Source organism: Heterodontus francisci, chromosome 41 (genome assembly GCF_036365525.1).
Source record: "Heterodontus francisci isolate sHetFra1 chromosome 41, sHetFra1.hap1, whole genome shotgun sequence".
NCBI lineage: Eukaryota > Metazoa > Chordata > Chondrichthyes > Heterodontiformes > Heterodontidae > Heterodontus > Heterodontus francisci.
The window spans coordinates 29,533,556-29,553,870 of record NC_090411.1 but is presented as its reverse complement, the minus strand read 5'-3'; the positions used below and the strand labels follow the sequence as shown (position 1 = coordinate 29,553,870).

At 45.4% G+C, this 20,315-nt stretch overlaps 2 protein-coding genes across 3 annotated transcripts in view; one reads left to right on the top strand and one right to left on the bottom strand.

Moving 5' to 3' along the window:
* The window catches only part of LOC137353417 (putative uncharacterized protein C19orf81), a 187,298-nt gene extending 167,392 nt beyond the window's left edge, over positions 1–19,906 (bottom strand). The window contains exon 1 of the mRNA XM_068019679.1: positions 19,864–19,906. The gene's annotated coding sequence lies outside the window, so the exon portion shown is untranslated. The remainder of the gene's footprint in view (positions 1–19,863) is intronic.
* A 258-nt stretch (positions 19,907–20,164) lies between these two features.
* Positions 20,165–20,315, top strand: part of LOC137353415 (serine/arginine-rich splicing factor 3-like) — a 25,679-nt gene continuing 25,528 nt past the window's right edge. Inside the window, exon 1 of one of the 2 annotated variants that reach the window (XM_068019672.1) lies at positions 20,165–20,273. The gene's annotated coding sequence lies outside the window, so the exon portion shown is untranslated. The remainder of the gene's footprint in view (positions 20,274–20,315) is intronic. The other variant, XM_068019673.1, reaches the window with a different exon arrangement.

The window sequence follows — 20,315 nt, the reverse complement described above, 5'->3', positions numbered from 1 at the left end:
ATATGCACGGATGATGGCACTGTCCCTCCACGTGCCCCTACCACCAGCCTCCTCTGATTCCTGCAGATGTGCAGAAGCCACGCAGGATCTGCTGCTTGTAACTGCACAACAAGTGCAAGTTGCATCAGATCCATCTCAGGACGAAGCTACGCTACCTTGAGATCCCAACAGATTCCTGTTGGAACGCGGATACCTGTCACCTTACACGCGCGCTTCCGCTCATCAAGGAGAAATTAGACATGGTTCCCTCCATTCCACTTGCCAACCAATCAGCACTCTCTTCTCATACAGTATAAAGTCATTGTTTTCCCTTACATTGGTATTCTTGCGGATTGTCCTGATGAGTGCAAGACGAAAAGTTTCGACAACATGTCTCTATTTTCAGCAATACTTCAAAAATACTTCATTGGCTGTAAAGTGCTTTGTGATATACTAAGATTATGAAAGGCACTATAGAAATTTAAGTCTTGACTTCATTCAATGGTTTGTTCCACATGTTTGTTGCAACACAGATGTGATGTGATTGCCAAATCAAGATTAGCTATGAAGCTCTTTGAGATGTCATGGAAGGTGCTGGAAAAATGCAAGTCTTTCTTTCTTTACTCAAGGAATCTGGACAATAATGACTGGCTGACTATTATTGTAGGTTCAAAGATGTCACTGTGGAAGATGTCTCCCTGAAGTGTATATTTTGGTTTGTACATAGTCCTTGTGATACATTTGGCATAATTTGACAGGGAGGGTGGACAAATGATGTGCAATTTCATCAGCTAGGAAAAGAGCAAGTCAATAACTCTTGAGGAGGATGTAGCTCAATCTTACCCACCCACTGTATAAAGAATTGCCAATTCTCTCCAGTTTCAAGTGTTCACCTCTTGACTTGGCAATCACATCACATCTGTGTTGCAACAAACTTGTGGAACAAGCCATTGAATGAAAGGAAGACTTAAATTTCTATAGTGCCTTTCATAATCTCAGTATATCACAGAGCACTTTACAACCAATGAAGTATTTTTGAAGTATTGCTGAAAATAGAGACATGTTGTCGAAACTTTTCGTCTTGCACTCATCAGGACAATCCGCAAGAATACCAATGTAAGGGAAAACTACAACTTTATACTGTATGAGAAGAGAGTGCTGATTGGTTGGCAAGTGAACTTTGATTGGTAGAGGAGTTGCCATGAAAAATGGACCAGTTTACGGTGACTGACAGTTAACTGCCAAGCTTTGTTTGAAATTTAAACCAGGCAGCTTGACTCTGATTGGTCAAGGCATTGCCCTGAGGAATGGACCAGCGAATGGCTGTCACTTGTTTTGTTTAGCTGAAATAGGCACTATGTTTGTACATGTTCTTTCTGTCTGCCAAGATCTGGGCCTTGTGTATTAACATATGTAGCTTCACAAATGCGCCACACTGTGAGCCCCACTGACAATCTTAAATTGGTTGTCAGCGTAATTCTTAGCACACTGAGGATTATTTAGCAAATGTTGTCCAATCATGGAATCACATCTAATTTTAGACACTGTGTTTTGAGTGTTGCAAGCATGGGCTGGTTGGGTACGGCCTGTTCCTTGCCCGTTGCGAATTGCGTAAGGGACATGTTGTTTGATACGATCCGCCAGTCTTTGGGACGTACGGCCTATATACCTAGCATCACACTGGCATTGGAATTCATATATCACATTACTCATTTGTGTGATAGGCAGGACGTCTTTTTGGCTCATCAGCAGCATCCTGTTAGTAGCGAACACCACACGTGTTGCTATTGCATCGTAGCAGTGTGAAACAGCTAGCTTCACCTGTTGCTCAAATTTTTGGGATACATTACCCTTCCAGAATAATTTGAGGTAGACTGAGCACTTTTCAGGCCCGAAAATGACGGCCTTTGGCCCGTTCATAGGTTTGCGTGATATACAACGGAAAATGATCTGATCAGGGTAGCTATTGTCATGCAGGATGTCTTTGATTCTCCCTATTTCAGCATCAAGCTTGCTTGGTGAGCAAATGGCTCGGGCCCTATTTACGAGGTTGCCGATAAGGCCAATCTTACAGCGCGTGGAACTGTAAGAATCCCAATGCGTGTATTGTCCAGTGAAGGTAGGTTTGCGGTAGACCATGGTAGAGAACCCCTTCGCAGATTTCTCAACTAGTGCGTCAAGGAAAGCGAGCTCATTTTTGAAGTGTAGTCACTGTTGTCGGAAACGCAGTAGCCAAATTTGCACACAGCAAGCTCCCACAGACAGCAATGCAATAATGAACATATCTGTTTTAGTGGTGTTGATTGAGGGATAAATATTGGCCAGGACACCGGGGAGAACTCCCCTGCTCTTCTTTGAATAATGACTGTAGGATCTTTCAACTAGAATGGAGAAACGCCTTTTCTGTTTCAGACGCTGTACGTATGTTTGCAGCAACAGTGCAGGACCCGGTCAAAGAAAGCTAACAGACATGAATACTTTAATTGTCTCCCGGTAAAGAGCCTTTCCACTACTATTCCTCCCCCGCAATTCATTATCATTTAATAATACAGTTCCAAAATATCAATTTTTATGCTGAAGGTGGCAATCCCAGTGTCAAATGCTGACAGCAGGTGTTGGAGCTGCTTTAGAAAGCTTCAGAGAGATCCTAATATAATTCAGCCTGACTCTCGGGAAAGAGAATCGCAAATTAACACACAACCTGCTCGTTCTAGAAATCTAATTTCTGCAGCAGAATGAATTGGTATAACGGTGAAAAATCCCTCTGATTAATTCCTGATAAAGTGCCAATTAGCAGGAGGAACCTATGCATATTTTTAATCCATCGTGCAGCTTCATCTGGCTGCACATTCCCAACAGTGAATGAATTTCTTTCGTGCTCCCCCACCTCCCTGCCCCCCCCCCCACCCCACTGAGTCCTCCACCCCCCAAACACACCCACCCACTCATCATTTCCTCCCCGCAGATTGGCTCATGTTAGCTTGCAGTTCAAGCAGGCCCACTCTTGCAATTCTTTGTATTTGAGCCTGTGCTGTATTACCTAGCCGGTAGACTGTAAAAGGCAACAGGGCCAAGGATCAGACATTAAACTGAGGCTCCGTCTGCCCTCTCAGGTGGACGTACAAGATCCCACGGCCACAATTTCGAACAAAAGCAGAGGACCTAGCCATAGTGTCCTGGCCAACATCACTAAAACAGATTGTCTGGTCATTATCACATTACTGTTTGCGGGAGCTTGCTGTGCACATATAGGCTGCCGTGTTTCCTACATTACAACAGCGGCTACACTTCAAAAAGTACTTCATTGGCTGTCAGGTGCTTTGGGAAGTCCTGCAATTCTGGGAGGTGCTATAGAAAGGCAAGTCTTTCTTTCTTTAAGTTTAATCCTGTCTTTCTTGATGTCCACTTTCCAGCAAGGGTCACTGGATCGGAGCAGGATCTCCTCTGACATTTCCCCAACATGCTCCACAGCGACTGAACCTAGTGTAGACTTTCAGCATTTACAGTCACTCAGAGTAAAGCTCCCTCTACACTACCCCATCAAACTCTCCCAGGGCAGGTACAGCACAGGTTAGATACAGAGTAAGGCTCCCTCGACACTGTCCCCATCAAACTCTCCCAGGGCAGGTACAGCACAGGTTAGATACAGAGTGAGGCTCCCTCCACACTGTCCCATCAAACACTCCCAGGGTAGGTACAGCACGGGTTAGATACAGTGTAAGGCTCCCTCTAGACTGTCCCATTAATGTGATCTAACACAGTCCCAGGAGTGCATCTATGACAAGATGAATGTGTTCCATTTTCCACATAAGCAATCCTTATGGGCTCTTTGCGTGGGACTGATAATTTAGTACCTGTCAGTGCTAAACACTAAATGGTTATCAGGCAGAGTTTAAACTCTCAGCATAAATAGAACTAATGTTCGGAGATATGTGCAAGATACACTGAAAATCGCATCGTTCAGAGTGCTTGTACCAGGGTGTTAACAGAAAAATCTGCTTTGATGTTATTGCCCCTCATTTAGAAGAGCATGTCAGATCGTCATGCAAAGGAGAGGATAGTGAGCGGTAGTTAGGACACCATGTGGGGGGAGCAGGCAAATGGAAGGCACAACGAGACTTGCGAAGAGTTCAGTTTTTAATATTCCCTTGAAGGGAGGGGGAGAGTCGATGTGGGTTTGGAAGAGGGTTGCAGGGTGCAGGGGCCCACAGTGTCTCACAGAGACCGGCTTCTGCAGGCAGCAGGAGTGGGGGTCAAGTAGCCATCTGGAGCCGGAGAAGGCAGAGGTTGTGCAAGCGCGTATGAGTGGGACCAGGTTGTGGAGGGCATTGAAAATGAAGGTAAGGACTCCGAAAGTAAACACGCTGGGAGAATGGGGAGCCGATGGAGTCTGGAATGGGCAGTGGGGGGAGGGTGGTGATATGGGTGAGCGACTTTGCTGTGGGTAGTAAGAGGGGGTAATCAGACCGCGGAGTGAGCAGTTCCTGTGGGGCTAGAGAGGAAAAATCATCCAGAGATATCTGGAATTTGTGTCTGAATGTGTGCTTGTGTGAGTAATATGCCCATGAGGCTAGGCCACGATGGAGCGTGACTGTGATTGACAGCTCAAACTCACTTGGCCACTTGTCCCATTAGGTAGCAGAGGATGCCCATGGAACCATACCGTTGAATGGCCAGAGAAGGGCAAAGTTCAGCGTAGTGCTGTAATCACAGCTTCGGGAACAGTGCTGGGAGCCTAATTAAAGGGACTCTGCCGATGACCAAAGAGTGAGGAACACCACTTTTCTCTTTTTCACTTGCCAACGAGACAACATAAATCATGTTGCAATGTGTTATCGAGTCGTTTACAGCAATGACATAATGACAAATATAATCCAGGTCTTTTCTCCCGCATTGGTATAGAAAAATGTTCTGGCAGACACTTTCTGATAAATTTTAATAACTTTACTCTAAGCAGAGTGTCACTGTGGCTGCCTGTGTAATGGAGAGAAGTGGGACAGAAAACTGGCACATTTGCTGCCGCCTTCTCAAAGGAGCCGCGGTTATTTGGGTGCTCATCAGTTGTCCGCCCTGGGCATGCGCTTCCCAAAGGTAACTGATCTTGCTCAGGTGGTCTGTCCCTTTAAGGCCACCGCTCCTTTAAGAGGGGCCCAAGTGGTCTAAGTAAGTATATCCAGGATTAATAGCAAATGCTTGGTAACTGGGGTCAATCAGAGGGCAATAAATTCCAGTCTCCAGGTCAATGACTGGCTCTCTTTTTATTTGACTGTATAAAATTGACAAGCAGGAACATGATCATCAGGAAAAGGAGCAGGAGTAGGCCATTCAGCCCTTCGAGTCTGCTCCACCATTCAACAAGGTCATAGCTGATCTTATACATCAATTCCACCTTCCCACACTATCCTCATATCGCTTAATTTCCTTAGTACCCAAAAGTCTTGACCTCAGTCTTGAATATGTTCAATGACTGAGTATCCACATCCCTATGGGATAGAGAATTCCAAAGATTCACAACTCTCTCCCACCCTACCCCACCCCCACCCCCCCCCCCCACCCCCACTCACCCCCCAGACACGTAATCTCTGGGAGATGCAAAAAAAAAAGGGAAAAGATTCCCAGGGTCAGTAAGGAAAAAGCAATTGATGAAAATTCTTGTCCGATCCTCTCAGGTGATTGAACCCGAATCCAGGAGGTCATCTGGGTCATGTGTACATTAACTCTTAAACCACCTACCTTCTATACCATGTGATCTCTGTCCCAGTCAGGAACATGTGTGGCTGCTTCTTGAAGGTGATGCAGAGAGTCAGCACCCACCACACTAACCAGAAACGCATCTGTGACTTCAGTATGGCATTAGGAGTGCGATAGCCAGATGGAATGTGATTCTCTAATCTTCCTTTCCAATGTTTTCCTCTTCTCCTCTACTGAAGGCACTGACTTTTGCTGACCGACCATTCCATACAAGTTGATTTCCCTCTGCTACATGCCAAACAGCCTAAAGGCACTCACAAGCTGGACTTCAGCAGGGATAAAGTTCAACCCTGCGAAATTTCCCCCTCACCCCACCCAGCATCACAAGGGCTCTGAGGGCAACTTTATTGCCTCAACAGTTGTCATGGTTGTGATCAGCTAACTCAACGTTTGGGACCTTCTGCATTACCTCTCTTAGCACCAAAGGCAACATTGGATTCACCCACTGAGAGACAGTGAGATTAATAAAACAGAGAGAGAGGTAAGAATGATTGCAACAGAGAGCGAGAGGTTGAAGGTGAGAGGTGAAAGAGTTCCTGCTCCTGAGAGTTATCCCGTGACCTTTGCTGGAATGTATGTGTGTGTAGGTATGAGTGTGTGCACACGCATGTGTGTGTAACCTCCTCCAGCCCCACAACCCCTCGTGATCTCATGTGCTCATCTAATTCTGACCTCTTGAGTATTCCCTGATTTTAATCACTCTACAGTGTCTTCAGCTACCTTGACCCTAAACTCTGGAATTCCCTCTCTAAACCTCTCTGCCTCTCTTTCTTCCTTTAAGACACTGCCTATGTGGCCCAGTGTCAAATTTTGCTTTCTAACACGCCTGTGAAGCGTCTCGGGATGTTTTACTACCTTAGAGGTGCTATATAAAGACAAGTTGTTGTTGTGTGTGTGCATGGGAATACAGAATAAGAGCAAGATTGGGCTTTGCTCTGATGCACAACTTGGTTGAATGGCTGGCCAATATCAACTGCCTAGGCGCACAAATGAAGATGTGTGCAAAGATCGGGAGGGTACTGTAGGGTTGTCAGCAGCCCCATTGTATCCCAGCAGGAGAGGAGTGCCTTGACGAGAAAGGACAGAAAAGGTGTCTGGTCAGTCGTGCACTGCATAATGATCAAACAGAGAACTAAGGGTGATTGGTAACCTTTCTAGTCCAGGGTGGGAGCCCTTTGATGATGCTCTGGCTGAGACCAGCTCACCCAACATCAGGCGAAAATTAGATTTTAAGTTGCGTATGTGTCGCTGTCTTCCAGCTGTCAACTTAAGATGCCAACCAATTGTCAACAGGTTGCAATGATTCTTATAGTGTTTAAAGAAGACCCCAGTGAGTGAACAACAGACACACAGCTCTCCACATCTGCATCACAGCCCGTTCACAGATTACTAGTCACTATGAGCAACTTGCTTTTTCTCCAGTCTGACCCATGCCAAAACCCAACAGTATGCATCTCTCAAACCCATGCCCTCCACCACCTATAAGGGCAAGGGCAGCAAGTGCGTGAGAATATTACCACCCCCACACCATCTCTGACTTGGAGATAGATCAGCCGTTCCTTCAGCTTCACTGGGTCAAAATCCTGGAACCCCCTTCCTAACAGCACAGATTCATAGAGTCATAGAATGGTTACAGCACAAAAGGAGGCCATTCAACCCGTCAAGCCCACTTCAGCTCTCTGGAAGAGCAATTCAGCTAGTCCCACACCTTTTCCCTGCAATCCTGCAATTTTTTCTCTTCACATAACTATCAAATTCTCTTTTGAAAGCCACAATTGAATCTGCCTCCACCACACTCTCAGGCAGTGCATTCCAGATCCTAACCATTTCCTGCCTAAAAAAAGTTTTTCTTCATGTCACCATTAGTTCTTTTGCCAATCACCTTAAATCGGTGTCCTCCGGTTCTCGACCCTTCCGCTAATTGAAACAGTTTCTCCCCTGTCTACACTGTCTCAAACCCTCATGATTTTGAACACCTCTATCAAATCTCCTCTCAACCTTCTCTTCTCCAAGGAGAACAACCCCAGCTTCTCCAATCTATCCACGTAATTGAATTCCCTCATCATTGAACCCAATCTTTTGTGCACTTTCTCTACAGCCTTCACATCCTTCCTAAAGTGTGGTGCCCAGGATTTGGATACACTACTCCAGTTGAAGCCAAACCAGTGTTTCATAAAAGTTCATCATAATTCCTTTGTACTCTATGGTTTTAGTTTAGGCAGGCATCATGATTGGCGCAGGCTTGGAGGGCCGAATGGCCTGTTCCTGTGCTGTACTGTTCTTTGTTCTATGCCTTTATTTATAAAGCCTAGGATTCTGTTTGCCTTTTTAATCACTTTCTCAAACTTGCCCTGCCACCTTCAATGATGTGTGCACATATACCCCTAGGTTCCATTGTTCCTGCACCCACTTTGGAATTATACCTTTTTATTTTATATTGCCTCTCCTCATTCTCCCTACCAAAAGGTATCACTTCAACATCACTGAAACATATGATCTGCTCATATATCACATTGCTATAAGTAGGATCTTGCTGTGTGCAAATTGGCTGCAGTCTGCAAAATTACTACACTTCAAAATACTCGATTGGCTGTAAAGTGCTTTGGGACATCCTGAGGTTGTGAAAGGCTCTTTTCTTTTTCTCTTCCTCCCGCTGTGGCTGGGTAGTCGCTAGTCGGTCTGTGGATAACTGACACTTATGGCTTGAGGCCTCAGTAAGTGGTCTGCAAATATTCACAAACCCTCATGGGTGACATGTTGAGCAGTAAAGATGCGCTGGAAACTTTTTTCACTCCAGTCCTGACTGCAGTCGTTCCAGCTGCAGCTCTGGCCAATGTCAGATGAGGACAGGTTGAAGAACCCAGTCTGTCTCTCTCTTCAGGCGTTGGTGGCTGTGAGGAACAATGCTGCCCCCTCTTGGTGAGAACGCCAACAGCATATCGCCCATCGTGACAAGTAGTCCCTGACTGAGCTTGTGATGCAGATGTGGAGAGCAATGTGTCTGTTGTCCAACCACTGATGTGTTTAGTTTAGAGATACAGCACTGAAACAGGCCCTTCGGCCCACCGAGTCTGTGCCGACCATCAACCACCCATTTGTACTAACCCTACACTAATTCCATATTCCTACCACATCCCCACCTGTCCCTATATTTCCCTACCACCTACCTATACTAGGGGCAATTGCTAATGGCCAATTTACCTATCAACCTGCAAGTCTTTGGCATGTGGGAGGAAACTGGAGCACCCGGAGGAAACCCACGCAGACACAGGGAGAACTTGCAAACTCCACACAGGCAGTACCCGGAATTCTTTTGCCTCCTTAAGCTCTACAAGAATCATTACAAACTTTAACAATTGGTTGGCATCTTAAAGTGACAGTTGGAAGGGAGCGACACAAGTGTAACTTTAAAACTAATTTTCAGCTGATGATGAGTGAGCTGGAACATCAGCATTGGGCTCCTGCCCCTTGGCTAGAGAGATTAGCAATCAGCCACACTTCCCCTCCTTGATCATCATACAGTGGTCAGAGTGCTCGACGATGAGAAAAGACTGGAGAAACTTGGGCTATTCAGCTGTGAAGGGAGGCGACTGAGCAGTGGCCATGGTAGGACCACAGGAAGGTAGGAGGGAAAGGGGACACTGAGTCAAACTGGGAAAAGATACTGCCGGGTCCCATTATCCTGTACACTGAAGAACATAAGAAATCAAAGCAGGAGTAGTCCATACATCCTGCTCCACCATCTAGTAATCCTTGATTTCAACTACACTTTTCCTCCCTAACCCCATATCCCTTGATTCCCTTAGTGTACATAAAAATCTATTGATCTCAGCTTGATTATACTCAATGACTGAGCATCCACAACCCTCTGGGGTAGAGAAGTCCAAAGATTCACAACCCTCTGAGTGAAGAAATTTCTCCGCATCTCAGTCCTAAATGCCCAAACCTCTTATCTCGAGACTGTGACCCCCTACAAGATGTTGAGTGAGTTGGTAAACCCTGGGTAAAAGGGAACGATTCACTCCCACTTGTTACTGTTCCTCACCTCCTGTACATATGCAGTATACATTGAGTAAACGGGAAAGATTGAGTTCCCTCTGGGACTGTACAGCTCATGTACACCTTAGTTTTATTAAGGATCCCATGGCATTATTCTAAGAAGATTAGGGGCTTTGCCCAGCGTCCTGACCGAGACGCATTTTGGTAGAAAGAATGAGGAGAAGCAGTACAAAATGACAGATACAATTCTAAAGGGGGTGCAGGAGCAGAGGGACCTGGGGGTATATGTGCACAAATCATTGAAGGTGGCAGGGCAGGTTGAGAAAGTGGATAATAAGGCTGCGATCCTGGGCTTTTTAAATAGGGGCTTGGTGTACAATAGCAAAGAAGTTTTGATGAACTTTTATAAAACACTGGTTCAATCTCAACTGGAATATTGTGTCCAATTCTGGGCGCCACACTTTCGGAAGGATGTGAAGGCATTAGAGAGGGTGCAGAAAAGATTCACGAGAATAGTTCCAGGGATGAGGAACTTCAGTTATGTGGATAAATTGGAGAAGCTGGGAATGTTGTCCTCAGAGGAGAGAAGATTTAGAGGAGATTTGATCGAGGTGTTCAAATTCATGGCAGATCTGGACAGCGTAGAAACGGAGAAACTGTTCCCATTAGCAGAAGACTCCAGAACCAGAGGATACCGATTTAAGGTGCTTGGCAAAAGATGCAACGGTGACATGAGGAAAAATTTGTTTTATACAGTGAGTGGTTAGGATCTGGAATGTACTGCCTGAGAAAGTGGTGGAGGCAGGTTCAATCATGGATTTCAAAAGGGAACTGGATAATTATCTGCAGGGTTACGGGAAAGGGTGGGGGATTGGGACTAGGTAAGTTTTTTTTATTCATTCATGGGATGTGGGTGTCGCTGGCTAGGCCATCTCTAATTGTCCTTGAGAAGGTGGTGGTGAGCTGCCTTCTTGAACCGCTGTAGTCGATGTGCTGTTAGGGAGGGAGTTCCAGGATTTTGACCCAGTGACAGTGAAGGAACGGCGATATAATTCCAAGTCAGGATGATGTATGACTTGGAGGGGAACCTGCAGGTGGTGGTGTTTCCAAAAATCTAATGTCCTTGTCTTTCTAGGTGATGGAGATCGGGGGTTTAGAAGGTGCTGTCGAAGGAGCCTTGGTGAGTTGCTGCAGTGCATCTTGTAGATGATACCAGTTGTGGAAGGAGTGAATGTTGAAGGTAGTGGATGGGGTGCTAAGCAAGCAGGCTGCTTTGGCTTGGATGACGTTGGGTTTCTTGAGTGTTGTTGGAGCTGCACTCACCCAGGCAAGTGGAGAGTATTCTATCACACTCCAGACTTGTGCCTCGTAGATGGTGGACAGGCTTTGGGGAGTCAGAAAGTGAGTTACTCGCCACAGAATTCCAAGCCTCTGACCTGTTCTTGTAGCCACAGTACTTATATGGCTGGTCCAGTTAAGTTTCTGGTCAATGGTGACCCCAGGATGTTGATAGTGAGCGATTCAGCAATGGTAATGCCATTGAACCGTCATGGGGAGATGGTTGGATTCTCTCTTGCTGGAGATGGTCATTGCCTGGCACTTGTGTGGCATGAATGTAATTTGCCACTTATCAGCCCAAGCCTGAATGTTGTCCAGGTCTTGCTGCATATGAACACGGGTTGCTTCAGTATCTGATGAGTCGCAAATGGTGATGAACATTGTTCAATTAGCAGCGAACATCCCCACTTCTGCCCTTATGTTGGAGGGAAGGTTCTTGATGAAGCAGCTGAAGATGGTTGGGCCTAGGACACTATCCTGAGGAACTCCTGCAGTGATGTCCTGGGACTGAGATGATTGACCTCCAACAACCACAACCATCTTCCTTTGTGCTAGGTATGATTCCAACCAGTGGAGAGTTTTCCCCGATTCCCATTGACTCCAGTTTTGCTCGGGCTCCTTGATTGCACTCTTGGTCAAATGATGCCTTTGATGTCTAGGGCAGTCTGAGTTGTTCTTCCAGAGAGCCAGCATGGATATGACAGGCCAAATGGCCTCCTTCTGTGCTGTAACCATTATATGACACTGGTTCAACCAACATAACCAAAGCAGATTAACTGCACTTACACTTACACTGTTTGCAAGACCTTTTTGTGCAACTAATGACTCAGGCATTTCCCCACACAACAGCACTTCAATGTAATTCATTATACGTAAAGAGTTATTAATGAGCGAGGTTATAAAGTGTGATATAAATGCTAGTCTTCTCTCATGTCTTGGTGATGCTGTGCAGCTCAGTGTTGCCACCTGGTGCCTGGATCCTCTTTGCATCTTTCAGTGGCTAACAGGATTTGGCAGGTAACCGGGAACATTTCATTTCCGTGTGGTGCTGTGCAGCTAATTTGTGTTATTGTGTCAGATCCTATACTTGTACAATACACACTGGGTAATAGGGAATGATTCACTTTCAACTGCTACAGTACAGCTCATGTGTGTCTCAGTCTCAGCTCCTGTACATGTGCAGTGCACACTGGTACTAGAATAAGGATTCACTCTTGTCTGACACTGCGTGTGTCTTGAATGTTAATATATACCCTTCTCATGTTCTGTGGGCACTGATCGCTCCCAATATCTCACCGCTAAACAGACTATCTTTATGTATGACCTGAAGCACCGAGTGCTGAGTCACTTGACAACTTGCTTTGAGAGAAACTAAGATTGTTTTCTTCAGAGCAGTGAAGGTACGTGGGGGTTTGACAGAAGTGTTCAAAATTATGAGTTTTTTTTATTTGTTCATTGGATGTGGCACCACAGATTTACTGGCCATGCCTAATTACCCTTGAGAAGGTGGTGGTGAGCTGCCTTCTTGAGCCGCTGCAATCCATTTGGTGTCGGTACACCCACAGTGCTAGGGAGGGAGTTCCAGGATTTTGACCCAACGATGATGAAGGAATGCCGATATATTTCCAAGTCAGGATGGAGTGTGGCTTGGAGGGGAACTTGAAGGTGTTGGTGTTCCCATACGCCTGCTGCCCTTACTCATCTAGGTGGTAGAGGTTGTGGGTTTGGAAGGTGCTGTCTAAGGAGCCTTGGTGCATTGCTGCAGTGCATCTTGTAGATGGTACACACTGCTGCCACTGTGCGTCGGTGGTGGAGGGAGTGAATGTTGAAGGTGGTGAATCAAGTGGGCTGCTTTGTCCTGGATGGTGTCGAGTTTCTTGAGTGTTGTTGGAGCTGCACCCATCCAGGCAAGTGGAGAGTATTCCATCATACTCCTGTGCCTTGTCGATGGTGGACAGGCTTTGGGGAATCAGGAGGTGAGTTACTTGCCACAGAATTTCCAGCCTCTGACCTGCTCTTGTAGCCACAGTATTTATGTGGATGTTCCTGTTAAGTTTCTGGTCAATTCTGATGGAGTAAAGGAGGAGAACCATTTCCAGCAACTGAAGAGTCAGTAACCAGAGGACACAGATTTAAGCTGATTGGCAAAAGAACCAGAGGTGGCATGAGACAATATTTTTCTTACACAGTGAGTTGTTAAAATCTGGAAAGCAGTGCCCGAAAGGGCAGTGGAAGCAGATTCAATGATAACTTTCATACGGGAAATGGCTAAATACTTGAAATTAAAACTTTACATGGCTATGGGGAAAGAGCAGGGTGGGGAGACCAATTGGATAGTGCTACCAAAGAGATGGCACAGGCAAGATGGGCTGAATGGCCACCTTCTATGATACTATGATCCTGTATTTCCTTTCCTCCTCTCCTGAAGATACTGGCTGTTTTTGGGGTAGTTTCATGAGTGCTGGGCACTTTCCAGTACCTAATCCCAGGTGCCTATCCTTCGTGAGTGATCTTACGCATCTCCTGGAGTGGCAGAATGACGCTGCCAGTCGGGACAGTGGGACTTCCACCCAACTCCATGGCTGCGCCGCCGTCCCAGGTCGAATCCCCTGAACTAGCCTTTGTTAAAACATACAAGATTCAGAAGGGGCTTGACAGGGTAGCCACTGGCTGGGGAATCTGGAACACTGGGACACAGTTTCAGGATAATGGGGCGAACATGTAGAACTGAGAGGAGGAGAAATTTCTTCACTCAGAGGGTTGTGAATCTTTGGAATTCTGTACCTCAGAGAGTTGTGGAAGCTCAGCCATTGAGTATATTCAAGGCTGAGACTGCTGGATTTTTGGGTTCTGAAGGAATTAAGGGAAATCCATGCGGATAGTGCCAGAAGGTAGAGTTGAGGTAGAAGATCAGCCATGATCTTATTGAATGGTGAAGCAGGCTCGAGGGGCTGAATGGCCTACTCTTTCTCTTACTTCTTATGTTCTTATGTGTGCTACTGCTGGGCTTTTTACCTGCATTGGACAGCCCACCTTGGACTCAGTCGCTGATAGATAAATGTCCGATTGTGGAAAAGAGAGAGTAACTTGCATTTATATAGCGCCTTATTAATCAAAATTTGACACGGAGCCACATAAAGAGGTATTGGGACTTACGGTCACCAAAAGTAGGTTTTAAGAAGCACCTTGAAAGTGAGAGAGGTAGAAAGGTTTCGGTGGGGTGGGGGGGGGAATTTCGTAGCCTTCAAGGAAAAAGGAGGAGAATTCCTTTGAAAGAGAAAAAAAAATTACAGGAATATTGGCAAAGAGCAGGGAGTGGGACTAACTGATTGCTCTTCGAAAGAGCTGGCACAGACTCAATGGGCCAAATGTCGTCCTCCTGTGCTGAATTATTCGATACAAATGCAAACTGTCATTACTCTGTGCTGTAAAAGTCTAGGAAGCAAGGATGATCTTGATGTTGATTTGGTGACAGACAGGGAGCCCAGGGAGTTGGTCAAGCCTGAGTAATGGCACAGTTTATATAGTAACAGGTTACAATTCTGAGGTGAGGGAGCAGGGGATTGTGATCCTATGCATGAGTCTCCCTGAACTGCAGCTTGACAAGTCTTGGCACTGAAATTTCCCCTCATTTTCTTTTTGTAAAAACAAAAAGCAATAGAAAAAATTGTCTGTTAGTCTCTTCATGTCTGGTGGGTTTACCCAGAGGCCAGGTTTGGAAATGCATCATTATTCCCATTGTCTCTGAAACAGTTCATTGGCAATTGTCTTCAGCCCAGACAGATCAGAGAGCTCTCGGCTCGCTCAGAGAGGGCCGCGTCAAGCATTCTTGTAAGTCACTGTAGAAAGCGATGCCCAATCATTTACCAGGCAAGAAATGAAAGAAGTTAATTCTAGAGATGAAAATGTTAAAGGTGCAACTGTCTAATGGCTTAGTGGGTAAACACACTGCCTGATGAGGCCCGGTGACACACAGCAATAAGCTGTATTTATATAACATCTTTAATGTAATAAAATGTCCCACAGCCCTTCAGAGGAGCATGACAAAGCAAAAATTGACACCCAGCCACGTAGGGAGATATTAGGGCAGATGACCAAAAGCTTGGTTAAAGAGGTAGGTATTAACCAGTGTCTTAAAGGAGGAAAGAGAGGCAGAGAGGTTTAGGGAGGGAATTCCAAAGCTGAGGACCTTGACAGCTGAAGGTACAGCTGCCAATGGCGGTGCAATGAAAATTGGGGATGTTCACGAGTACAGAATGGGAGGAGCCTAGTAGCATCTTGGAGGTGACTAGGGCAGATTATATAGATTGGGAGAGGGGCAAGGCTGTGGAGGGATTTGAAAAAAAGTTGGGAATTTTAAAATCGAGGCATTGCTAAACTGGGAGTCAGAGACGAGAATGGCCCTAGATTCACAAGCTACATATGGATAAGGATAGTCCTTTAATCTACCTTATTCCATCTACCTAGAAGGACCCCACAACCTTCCTCATGGTTCCTAACTGTATCTGAAACAAATCCAAGTTATCTTTCTCCGACTACTTATGTGATTAGTCCATGCCAGGCCTGGATCACTCATTGTGCAAACAACTTGCTATTCTCAGTTTTTAATTTGCTTTTCCCCAGTTTGATCCTATGTCCCGTTGTCCTACTTTCTCAGTTTTCAACCCCTTCCATGTTACTTAATATCTCAAATACCTTTACAAAGCCACTTCTTTTCAAGGTCAAAGAGCCCAAAGCCTGGGACTTTAGATTGTAATTGGTTAGACCTGATCAGAAGTATGGAACGTGCCAAAACAGCATCTCATTTTTCGTTATGTTTAATTTCCCACTTGCAGGGGAGGCCAATGTAACAAGTTCGTACCTCAAATACCTCATTCAAATCTAGCTCCACCTCTGAAAACAAATATATCTCATGTCTGAATCAGAAGATCGTGTGTTCAAGCCTTACTTTGGAAACATAGTCTAGGGAAATCTTCCTGTGCTGTACTGTCAGACGTGCCTTTCAGATAAAAGGTTGAACAAAGGTATTATCTGTCCTCTCAGGTGAATGTAAAAGATTCTGTGGCACTATTCAGAGAAGGGTTCCCCTGGTGACTTGGCCAGCATTTTCCCTTAACCAACATTACTGAAACCATTCAATTGGTTACTCTTCTCATTGCTGTATATGGGACTCCACTTCAAAAGTAATCATAAAATCACAAAGCCTTACTGCATAGAAGGAGGCCATTCAATCTGACATGCCCGTGCCGGATCTTTGAAACAAACGTCTGCCCAATTTAGTCCCGTGCCCCAGCTTTTTCTTCATTGTCAAGAAAACATGCTATGCCAAATGAGGATTTTTAATTCATCGGTTGGAAACCTACATTAAACTTTAAAAAGGAAAGCTGGGATCCTACATTAAACTTTTAAGAAACTGGCAGCCAAGATGGCCACCACAATTTGCATTGAAATACCTCACATTCCAGGACATCGAATCGGAGACACATGTCTAACAAGGATCTCATCCAGGGCAATGGTTTGGATAACTGAGTAGCCAATATCACCCTCGTTAGGGGGACATTCACAGCCATCTTGCAGCATTCATTAGTGGAGACGTACCTCAGGAGGAGAAACATTGAGACAATGAGACCCCAAGAGAGATTGAGAATCCCTAGACTTGAATCTAATTAAATTGCAAACGGGGACACTGGACAATCATGTGACTGCCTCCCCATCTGTGAAAAACTAGCAGACATTTGCTACAAAGAAACAAGCTACCGAGACTTTGGTGCAGAAGATATGGGGTGTGTCTCTCTCTCTCTCTCCCTCTCTCTCCAGGTGACCTTGGGGCATTCAAAGCTTGCCTGCTGGATGGAAAAGATCCAAGACAAAGACCCCCAGGAAGAAGACCATCTGCTCCACTGTTTCCAAGAACATCTACCAGCCACTGACTTCAGGATCACAACCTCAGCCGGAAGACAACTGAATTAACAGACACCACAGACTGTATATTATTTTTATTTGTTCTGGACTCTAATCCAACCCAAATTATTCCTCATCACTCTGTAATCTAATTGTGCATGTGTATGTGAGTGAAAGTGTAGCGTCGTTTATTATTGTATTTAGATCGGGGTTTTGGTTAAGTACAATAAACTCACCTCTTTCTTATTTAACTCTAGAAAACCTGTCCGATGGGTTCTTTTATGATCACAACAAAGGTAAAAGGTTAAGCACTCACCGAAGTGGTCAACACATCCACTGTTGTGGTCAAACAATAAGAAAGACAAGAGGGGAGCCTGGCCATCCCTCCTCACCTGATCGCAACACTCATAACCCTGCAAATTAGTCCTCAACAAGTATATGCTCAAATTTTTTTATTTTATTTAGAGATACAGCACTGAAACAGGCCCTTCGGCCCACCGAGTCTGTGCCGACCATCAACCACCCATTTATACTAATCCTACACTAATCCCATATTCCTACCACATCCCCACCTGTCCCTATATTCCCCTACCACCTACCTATACTAGGGGCAATTGCTAATGGCCAATTTACCTATCAACCTGCAAGTCTTTGGCATGTGGGAGGAAACCGGAGCACCCGGAGGAAACCCACGCAGACACAGGGAGAACTTGCAAACTCCACACAGGCAGTACCCAGAATTGAACCCGGGTCGCTGGAGCTGTGAGGCTGTGGTGCTAACCACTGCGCCACTGTGCCGCCCATAAAAGCAAAATACTGCGGATGCTGGAAATCTGAAATAAAAACAGAAAGTGCTGGAAATACACAGCAGGTAAATGCTCAATTTCTTTTTCAAAGTTCCTCTGGAATCTGATTTCACCATCCTTTCAGATAATGCATTCCCAGAGTTCTGTGTGAGAACATTTCTCATTTCCTTTCTAGTTTTTTTGACAATTATTTTTAATGGGCCTCTGCTAGCCAACTCAGTTGCCAAAGGAAACAGTTTTAAGAACAATCCCAGCTTCTCCAATCTCTCCGTAAAACTGAAGTCCCTCCAGCAATGGCAGGTCAACCTTGAACATTAACTCTGTTTCTCTCTCCAGAGATGCTGCCAGACTGTTTTTTTAAACAATCTTTCATGGGATGTGAAGGTCACTAGCAAAGCCATCATTTGTTGCCCATCCCTAATTGCCCTTGACACCCGAGTGGCTTGCTCAGCTATTTCAGAGGGCAGTTAAGAGTCAACCGCATTGCTGTGGGTCTGGAGTCACATGTAGACCAGACCAGCTAGGGACAAGCAGATTTCCTTCCCTATAGGATATTAGTGAACCAGAAGTGTTTTTAACAACAATCAATGATAGTTTCATGGCACCATTAGTGAGACTAGCTTTTAATTCTAGATTAATTAATTGATTTAAATTCCACCAGTTGCTGTGGTGGGATTTGAACCTGTGTCCCCAGGCATTACCCCAGGCCAATGATATTACTAACTATGCCACCATCACCCCTGCATTTTATGTTTTATTCCAGATTTCAGAATCCACAATATTTTCATTGGCTGTTCAGTGTTTTGTGGCTGTTCTGAAAATGCAACATGCGATATGGAACTTCAAGTTCTTTACTATAATAAAAGCAAAATACTGCAGAGGCTGGAAATCTGAAATAAAAACAGAAAGTGCTGGAAATAGCAGGTCAGGCAGCATCTGTGGAGATAGAAGCAGAATCTGTGAAGGTGCTGGTAGGCAAGAGAACAAAAGGGAAGGTGTGTGATAGGGCTGAGGGCAGGAGAGATTAAATAACAAAGATGTCATGGGACAAAGGCAAAGAGAGTGGGCTCTCATGCCCATATTCTGTCCAGTGAACCGCAATGACAAGCTCGAGGTGCAGCACCTCAACTTTTGAATAGGCACTCTACAACCTTCCAGACTCAACATTGAGTTCAACAATTTCAGAGCATGATTGGCCTTTTAATTTTTTTTAAAAATGATTTTATTTTTAACCATGTGGCTACCTAAACTGGTTTTTCATGTTTTTGGACAAAGCTGCTCATTATTCTGCCATTAACACTCTCTCTCTAGACTAAAGCTTTGTCATTCACCACAACCGTTAACTCTCTTTCCCTTTGTGTCATGCCATCTTTTGTTATTTAATCTCTCCTGCCCTCAGCCCTATCACACAACTTCCCTTTTGTTATCTTCCCAACCGCACGACCTCCACCGCCCCCCCCCCCCCCACTTCACTAGCTTAAAACCTAATACTTTTCTAACCTTTGCCAGTTCTGATGAAAGGTCACGGACCTGAATCATTAACTCTGCTTCTCTCTCCACAGATGCTGCCAGACCTGCTGAGTATTTCAGCACTTTGTTTTTATTCAAGTTCTTTACTTTTGGATCGCCTCATGGGTGACACACGATAAAATGTGTGAGGGGTAGCGAGGGTCTGTAACTCACTGCCTGACAAGATGGTAGAGGCACATAGCATTAAAAAAAAACATTTGAGGTGCCACAAACTACCAGGTTACGGACTAAGAGGTGGAAGGTGGGATCAAACTGGATAGCTTTGGCTAGCATGGACACAATAGGCTGAATGGCCTCCTACTGTGCTGTAAATGTTTCTTTGCCACCAGTATGACCACAGAATGGGCACACAATTTTATCCCATTGAACTTCGAGCAAATAGGTTAAGAAGTTTCAGCAGCAGTTGCGTGCCCCTCTTGCCCAAGGTCTCACTCAACCTCCATTCATCTCTCCCAACTCCTAATTCCTCATTGAGTTGAAAACATTTTAACGCCAACCTGTTGGTGCCGCTGCAGGCGGCTAACACACACAAACAATGAGCTAAGAGGTCTCCTCTTACCTCCACCCATCACATCGTTGGCATAACCGCTTCCATCGCGCGCCGTCCGCCGAAGTGAAGCCCGCCCACTCCACGTGACGTTTCGGTCAGTGCTGGCTTTGATTGGTCAAGATGAGGCGGGAATCTCGACAGCACGTGGTCGATAGGTGCGAAGGACTGTCAATCATGCTACATCCCTTCTCGACCCACAGGCATCGCCCACATCGAATCTCGAGCAGCTATTGGTTCATTTGAAAGCAGACGGCTTTCTAATGGTTTGGGTGGCTATCAATCAGAACGGGCAACGTCCGATTGGCCAGAGCGGCTGTCAATCACAGCGGACGGCGTCGCCTCGCCATTTTGTGGGGGCGAGGAGAGAGTGAGGAAGAGAAGAAGAGAGTAAATGTAAAAAAAAGGGAAAAAAGTCAAAGGTAAGGAGAAAAACACCTTAAAACGGAACGGGAAGAAACAGA